Raw genomic sequence first — 9,248 nt, forward strand, 5'->3', positions numbered from 1 at the left:
AATAAATATGGAATGTTATCGATAAATTCACATATACATATTGACAATGATAATAATAAATACCCACGTATGTATATCGATAATGATAACGATAACTACTTACATATATCGATAATTAAATCGATATGTCACATGATAATGGCTTCGGTCGAGATCAAAAATAATGAGATCATTAGAAAAATCGATAAAGGTACTAATGAAACTGTCGATGTAATTTTCGAACAAGTAAGGCAAAGAATCCGTTGTGATACCTCTCTGATTTATTTACATACATATGTATGTAAATATGTACATTAGGGTGCGGATCGGAAATGCTTCTTTTTTTTGGAAATTTCAAGACTCTACCCCCTATTTTTATTAGTTTTATGAAAAATATTGTTGCCTATTTTATAGATTTTTAAAGGTAATTTAGAAGTCGCCACCTGTCGATTTAGGTCAGAAAATACGATTTTGTAGATTGATGAGCTTTTGAATGACTATTTCTGATTCGATTTCAATTTCCCCAATTTCCCCTACCTGGGTCCGCCACTGAGCCAATTATTCAACTTATAAACTAACTAAGTAGGTACTTTCCATCAACCAACTACTACCACTGTAGCTAAACTAACTTAAACACAGACCCATTCACATTTCAATTCCCTAAACTTTTCAAATACTATAGAAGCTAAAAAACAACCCGCCGCAATCAGCTCTACAACCAAATTATTTCAAGCTAAATTTGCCTCAATTCAATATGATTATCCTTCAACACTAACTAATATGCTTATCACCGCCTTGACCATTTAACAGACCATTTGCCTTTGAGGCAAATTAAACGTTTGTCCAGAACGCCCAAGCGTCACTCCTACCTACATACGTACATACGTATAAACGCGTGCCATCGGGCAGCAGGGTTAAAATGTTGCAAGTAGTATCTACGTCCTCATTTTGCGTGCATGCAAAGCAATTATCAACTTGAAAAAGTGTGGAAAAAGCGAACTAAAGCACACATGCAAGCATACATACATACATACATACATATGTACGTAGTGAAAAGCCAAAAATTTGCGTATTTAATGATGGCAAAGCAAACAAAACCCCCAAAACTAAAATCAAAATCAAAACAAAAAAAATGGTAGTACGCAAAAAAAGGTGTTTTCAGCAAAGAGATCAGCCACTGCAGGTGGCTATTAAGTCGTAAGTTGGGCACTTTAATTAGTAAGTATGCGGCGCATGCGTGCGTGCGATACAAAGTCAAAAGAGAGCCGCAAACAAATAAGTATGTATATGGAGAAGGACACACACAACCACGCATTTGCACCTGCATAGTTTTTGCTGTTGCTACTTATTGGTGGTGTTAATGATGTTGTTTTGACATCACAACATTTGCGCATTTTACTGCTCGTCTAATTTTTAGCATTTTCGGTTTTTGTTTTTTCGCATACATACATATATGATGTACTATATATGGGAGTACATGCGCCCTTTTGTTTTTAATGTGCATGTGTCCACTATGGAGAGTGTGCGTGTGTGCGCGTGTGAACTTTATTTGATTGTTTGTGCATGGCGTTGCATGCGGAATTAGTTGAATTGTGCAAACTTAATGAGTTTAGGTGCTGCTAAATTTGCCCTCAAAACGTAAAACGGATTTTAAATGCTCACTCGCTTCACTTATTTCCAACACACACACACACACACATGCACATGGGACCGACTTTTAAATGGCTTTGTGGCGAACAGCCAGGCATGAGAATCTTCTGTTAATAGTTTGTTGAATTGCGCATGTACATACATACATATGTACATATGTATGGAAGTATGTATGTGCATTAGGGTGGTAAAATTTTTTTTTATCGAAATGAAATATATATATAGGAACTTTTTTAGTAGAAAAGGTACAGGCTCCTTGAAAATACATACTTTTTGAACGGAAAACTCTGTTTCTCCTCAGAAGACTGCCAAAAATAATACCAAATTGTTTATTTTACCATTCTCTAATTTTAAATATTTTACATGGGTCCCCCATTGCATTTTTTTGGGGTTTTTGAAGGACCTAAAGTAAATCTTCATGGGCTATGAGGCAGTTCTAAATATTATTTTTTTAAATAAAAAAAATACGGGAATCCTTTTTTCCATTTAGAAAAATCATAGACGGTGAGCGCTTAACATTTTAAAATAAAGAACCCCCCCCCGGATGTATTTTTGTACCACCCTAATGTGTATAGGTGGCGTAGGGTGGCGTATGGACCGTGGGTAGAAGTTCATCATTCATACGTAGGCCCCAAGTAGTATGTACATATGTATGTAGCTGTCTGTTAGTTAATATTATAGCAGCAAACTTTGCGAATTCAACATCATTCAACAGTAAAAGTCTGGCATTTAAATGTTTTTGAGTGCAAAATCTCATTAAAGATTTATGATTTAAGGCAAAGATTTAAGAATTTAAAGCTATTAACCGAAGTAAATTACTTATGCAGGCGTGTTGCTGCGTTTAGCTGGGAAGCTGTGATTAGGGAATTCAAAAATAAATTTTGTTTAGAGTTTCCTCCTTTTAATTGCATATACCTTTCGAATTTTAAACTATTTGATATTATTAATAAATAGTTACATCATTCATTTTAATAATTTATGCAAATATTTCTGCTTTCATTTATATTTTCAGGACGCAGTGAACCGCCCGTTGGTGTTGGTGATCCGTGTGCGGGTTGCAATAAACCAATATTAGATAAATTTTTATTAAATGTCCTCGAACGCGGATGGCATGCATCCTGCGTACGCTGCTGTGAATGCCTTCAACCGTTAACGGAAAAATGCTTTAGTAGAGAATCGAAATTATATTGTAGGAATGATTTTTTTAGGTAAGTATAAAATTCGAAAATGTGTATGTATTTAAACACTGAGAAAAAAATTAACTAAAAATTTGTTAATATTACCAAATTCAAACTTGAAAAGAAATCAAAGTGATTTTTGTTTAATACAAACAATGCCATTGTTGATATTTTCTACAATGATTTGCTGATATTAACCACACTTTTGTTTACTTTAAACCAATTTTTCTTTGTTCTGCACTTCAGAATGTGAAACAAAATTAAATGAGAAATGAATCATATCAAAAAATTTAAAATTGGGAAGGATAGTTTTTTTTATTTATTTTTTGAAAATAAAATCCGAAAATATTGGCTGCAAGTAAATATGTATGAAAAGTAATGCGACCAAAAATGCAATTAAAGATTTTTTAAGCTTAATAATTGCTAATTGCAAATTAAATAATTGCCCCTTAAAACTTTTATGTATTCGCCTTGCAGTTTAAAACTAAATGAAAGTAAAATTTTAGAAAGGTTAAAAATGCCAATATTAAATTCAAATAATTTTTTAACAGCTTGAGAGATAAGAACAATGAACTAAACATATTTGTCAGCCATTGGAATTTCAATTAACACAATTTCAAATCATAAATATTTACAAAGTTAAGCTCCAAAAATTCAAATGCATTGGTGAAAGGTTTTTGGAAATAAATTATGCACTTATACTCACCGCGTCATAAATATAAGCGCATATTGACAAGTTTGAACAAGTTTTTTTTTTGTTATTCGACGACCTTTTTATGTGGAAGAAAATGAGCAACATTTTCAACAACAAAAAAAAAAAAAATTGTCAGAAATCAACGGCGAGTCTTAGCTACTTTATGATACTAAAATTTAATGGGTAATTAAACTGCATACTCAAAATCTTTCTAAGAAATCTAATTAAAGCTGGAAATTTTTGATTGTTATTTTATTTTCGCACAAAGTTTTAAACTTGGATTTATACGGTTTTTGTTAGAGAAAAAAAAAAAGAAAAATTAACTAAAATTAAATTAAAAAAATAAATTGTTAAAAGTTGTCAATATGCGCTTATAACTGCGACACCAGGTGTATATGTACATATGTATACTGCGCAGTCAAATACGATTATAGACGAACAAGTGAAATAAACAACAAACGAGAGTTGTTTGCATATAAAATATTATAAACACTAATTAGTATTGAAAAGGACACCTACAACAAGCGGAATTTGCGCGCTATTTTTGCTTAGTTGCAAATCACTTCGCTTAGCTTTTAAAGGTTAGTTGCCACGTAGCCAGCCAGTGCTGTTGCAGCACACTTTATTTTACGAGTACATACTTGCAATTAACTTTAATTTGTTTTTTTTTTCATTTTTTCGCTTGCAAATTCCAATTAATGTTGTTGCACAAATGAATGCGCCGCGCAGGTGGAGTCTGTCACTTCATCAGTCGTTATGTAGCACTCATTCACAGCAGTGTTGCCAGATGATCCATATAAATTCAACCTAAAGTTATTTCATTTCTCCCTAAAAACCCCTAAATACATATATACGTATATAGTTTGTAGGTGTACAAGGTTGCTAGATACTAGTCCCTCGGGTATCTAGTAGCGTTGGGCGTTAATCAATAAAGTTTTTTCACTCCTACCTGGAAATTTTGTGGAAAACACCTAAAAAAAATCCTGAACATTTTAACTCTTAATATTAACATTAAGTACTCGCCCAAGGCGTGAAAAGATTTCCCATACAAAATACACGTAAACTTTGATTGTTTTTCTTCAAAATTCTATATCTCAGACGAATTTTATGGTATAATCATGGTCAATGATGGGTTATCTTCAGAATTGAAAGTTCTACAAAAGTGTCCATTGCGGTGTAATCCTAACTCCCACCAGCACTTTCAATTTTAGTATAATAAAGTGCAAGTTTCTTTGGTTACAAAATACCGTTGATTTTTAAGATCTTTTTTTGCTGATGGTATAACGCATTTTTCCCATACAAAATGTGCTCGACAATTTTTCGTCATCAAAAAAAATTGTCAAAAGTAATTCTAACTTTATTCTGAATAACAAGTTTGAAAATTTGTCGAATTTATATAGTTTTTCTTCAAAGTTTGAAAAGCGGATTTATATGATGTTTGTTGTATAACAACCTGGGCTTTTATAAAAAAATATTAAACATAAAATAAACTAAAGAAATATGGTCAAAACTCTTCAAAGTACGACGAGTTTATTATTGCTGCCGCCAGTGTATTTACATGTAACATAATTCTATCCGAAAGTTCTGAAATTTTGCAGCTTTTCTTTTGATTCCTCTTAAAACCAAAAAAAAAAAAAATAATAAAATTTAATATCCGAAATTTAAGGTCCGAAATTTCCAAAATTTGCCAGTTTTTCATTTGATTCCTCTTAAAACAAAAAAAAAAAATTAAATTTTAATATTTGAAAAAATCCCTAATAAAATCTCTTGAAGACATTTTATGCCTAATGTTCTCCCTAATGGCCCGGAATAGCCTTAAAACTAGGGAGAAATAACTAAACTGGCAACACTAATTCACAGACTTAATCAATGTCGACGCGTCCTCGATGTCATTGCTATAAATCAGTGCAAACGTTTTTATTCATCCCTGAACTAAATGTACGTCAGTGCAGTCTGCCCAACGGCATCTACCTACATACATTTCCACGCATACTATGTAGATAAATATTGCTTTGAGATTTTGTTTTCATTGTCATTGGCGGATTTTTTGATTTGTTGGCCAAGCGAAAGGAGTAAGGTGACGACGAACACAAAGCTGTGTAATGTTTGTGGCATGTTGGCTGTGATTGTGCCTGATGATCGGCAGTTATACATAGTACTAGCTGCTTTGGGTGTAAGTAAGGATGCTGTTGCTGCTGCTGTTGTATTTTCTATTTGTTTTTGTGACTGTAATTGAGACAGCAGAAATTCCAATCACTGCTGCTGCTGTTGCTGCTGCACTTTGTCGTTGATGAACTTCAACATTTTTTTCTTTGTCCATTGTACCTCAGTTCAATTTCATTTGCATTTCGCTTCGATTAAAATGTGATTGCCACACACACACACACACACACACAGGCGCACTTATTCAAACCGTTTTTTCGCAGGCAAACACTTCCTCTTTTTTTCGTACTTCAATACTTACTTGCTGCAATGACAGGCAAGGCAGTTTATTTTTTCTACAATTTTAAGTATTTTCATTTTATTTTTCTCCTTTTTTCCACTTTTTGTATAAAATCATTGCTTTACGACTGCATTTGATTCAGCTTTGATTGAGTTGATTTGATGTTGTGATGCTTTGATGTGTTGTGCTATGATCGTAGGTGAAGATGTGCTGAAGACTTGTGTGTAGATACCGTTATTAAAAGTTTATTTTGAGCGCTAAGCGACGTTGTTTTGAGTTTTTTTTTATCAAATCGCTCTTTTTTTAAATTTACCCACTTTTGTGCTATTGCAAGCGCTAACGGTATAGAGTAATCAAGAAGCCGTGTAGTCGTCATAAATCAACATTTATAACTGATATCCTTTGTAGGTCATTCGATTCCAATTGATCCAAGAACAATTCGTTCTACAATTGGATTTGTATTTATGTACACATGTAGACATGTGTATGTGTGTATGAACAAGTACATAAATATTTTTATACATTTTTCTAGCTACTGCTGAGCCATTTTTAGGGCACTTGTAGTTTATAGTTTTTCAAACAAGCGCTGTCCTACTGTAAATTCTACAAAATTTAGTATGCGAAAAAGGGAAAATATGTATTTCTTAGGTTAACGACAGACAGTTGCTACATTTTCTATGACAACAATTTTTAATCTTTTACTTTCTCTTTCACAGGCGTTACGGCACAAAATGCAGTGGCTGCGGTCAAGGCATCGCTCCCTCCGATCTCGTACGTAAGCCGCGCGACAAAGTATTCCACCTCAATTGCTTTACGTGTTGCATCTGCCGCAAACAGCTCAGTACTGGTGAACAACTTTATGTGCTGGACGACAATAAATTCATCTGCAAAGACGATTATCTGCTAGGTAAAACGCCTGGTTGTGGGCATAATTCACTGAGCGGTAAGTTGGAAAATTTTCAAGATTATTTTTAACGTCGATTGAAGAAAGTGAAATATATTAAAAAGGCGTGAAAAATGAAGGGAAAAAGGGAACATGATGTAACTTTTGAATTCATAATTTTGCGATACTTCTTTCGAATATGAAACACAATTAGATTTCGCAATGAAGAAGAAGTGGAAGAAGAATTTGTTTCAGTTGCTAAATATCGAGTTATGACTAACATTTCTCCCAGAATTCAACAAGTATTTACAAACGGATGGCCCCTTTAACTTAACTTTCATAAGTTCTGGAAATATTACTACGGTTGTGGGTCTCAAACGAAAGGTATTGTATATTCATTTATTCCAAAAAAATTTCTTACCGGGGCTCCCTTCTGTTAAAAATTTAAAATCCATTAACTAATAGGTTAAATAAAGTATCACAACAATCTAGGTGTCAGGCGAAAACGGTGGGAGAACGATTTATTTCGAAAATATTCTTTAAGAGCGTTGCCACCTATTCAAAAAATTAAAATTTATTTAGTTAATGAGTTAAACGAAATACTTTAATATGGGTATCAAACGAGAGATGCTTTAAGAATGCTGTCTCTTGTTCGAAAATGTTTTTGACGAGTTGCCACCAGTTTAAGAAAATCAACTTCATCGAGAAGTTAAATGAAATCCCACTAATATTATAAATGTGAAAGTTTGTGAGATAGCTTATGTCAGGTATTAAATATAGCAAATTTTTTGGAGGGTTGCCAGCTGCTTACAATGTAAAATTCTAGCTGAAATGACAAGTTCGACAAAACTTCAAAATATGGATATGAAGTGACACAGATTTAAAAAAGTTTTATTACCAGTGTTGCCACCTATATAAAGGTATGTAGCCATCCATATTGTAAAACCAAACTATTAGTTACATAGGCGCATATTCATAGTCATATTTAGTACTCAACTAAGTCGAAACTATTCTAAGTCACAACTAAAGCTATTCATAGTCGCCTTAGTTTCGACTTTTCTGGCTAAGTACCAACTTAAAATTTAGTTTCGGCTGCAGCTGCAACTAAGTCGTAACTAGGAAGAAGTATTTTATCAAATTAAGGGAAAACAGACGAAATATGTAAAAATTAAGTTGGTAGAGGGTGATTTTGATAATATTGAATAATCTCCAATTAAAATTTACAAAGATCGATCCATTTTAATCGGAAGATGAAATTAAATGCGTATTACAATTCGAATAAAGCTACATCAAAATTTTATAATTGGAATAATTTAGAAAAATTCTCAAATAGTAAGTCAGTTTCACGCTAGTTCTTTTAAAGTAAATTTGTGCATAACATTTAGATATCTACTATTTGTATGTTTCACAGCATGCTTTCGGTAAGCATCGACTCACATCACTGCGGTTGTTCTGGCTATTTCACACAATTAACAAGAAAATTATACCTTATTCTTTTGCATAATCATGCAATGAAAATAAAAATTACATAAACGGATGATCAAACTTGATATTATTTAATAAAAATGTAATTTTTCCAAAATATCGTAAAGAAAAATCGATAGATTTTTTCACACTCGTTTTGCTATATCGTAAACTAAGTCGAAACTACTTAGTAGAAGTCTGAAATGCGACTATGGATAGAAGTAAATTTTAAGTTGGTACTTAAATTTAAGTTGCAACTTTGTTAGTTTCGACTTAGTTGCTGGACTATGAATACGCGCCATAATGTTTTCGTAATACAATTTTTTTAAACATGTGTCACTTCGCATCCATATTGTGATTGAATAAGGTTTAAAAAAATTGTATGTTGAAAATATTTAGAAAAGGGTTACCATCTGTTTAAAAGTCAAATCCAATTTTTACAAAAGTTAATTCGAGTTATGTATGTCAATCGAAACAAGTGTGAGAAAGCTTTGTTACGAAAATATTTGTGAAAAGCGTTGCCACCTGTTTACAACTTAATTTGAATTAAATTAATAAGTTAAATGAAACATTAAAAAATGTTTTCAACATAAACAAAAGAGGTTTAAGAAAGCTTTATTTCGAAAATATATTTAAAGAGGTTGCCAGCTGTTTATAAGTGTAAATAATCTGTGACTTTCGTGAAATATAGATGACAAACCAAATATGTTAAAAATAGCTCTATTTGGTGGAAGTGGCAAAGGATTTCAAAATTTGTTTACACTGGCAATGAAATATCTCAGCGCACCACCTTCCTCAGTTAACTCAGAAACAGTGTTTAGTACATTGGGTAGCATTTATGTTGATAATAGAAAAAGGTTGTTGCCCGATAATTAGGAAATGCTCCTTTTCATAATGAAAAAATACGTATACAAATTTTTATACCCGAGCGCACTTGTGCACAAGGGTATTATAACT

General features: G+C 32.7%; 1 long non-coding RNA gene across 1 annotated transcript; it reads right to left on the bottom strand.

Annotated features, from left to right (window-relative positions):
* Nucleotides 1–2,886: 2,886 nt before the first annotated feature.
* On the bottom strand, nt 2,887–7,027 carry LOC108372347 (uncharacterized). The gene is made up of 3 exons (XR_001848847.1): nt 7,016–7,027; nt 6,839–6,844; nt 2,887–3,042 (listed from the first exon to the last, which is right to left on the bottom strand). It is a non-coding gene; the product is annotated as an uncharacterized LOC108372347 (long non-coding RNA).
* Between the last annotated feature and the right edge of the window lie 2,221 nt (nt 7,028–9,248).

This window comes from Rhagoletis zephyria, unplaced genomic scaffold (assembly GCF_001687245.7).
Source record: "Rhagoletis zephyria isolate East Lansing unplaced genomic scaffold, Rhagoletis_zephyria_1.1 Rzeph_scaffold_05673, whole genome shotgun sequence".
Taxonomy (NCBI): Eukaryota; Metazoa; Arthropoda; class Insecta; order Diptera; family Tephritidae; genus Rhagoletis; species Rhagoletis zephyria.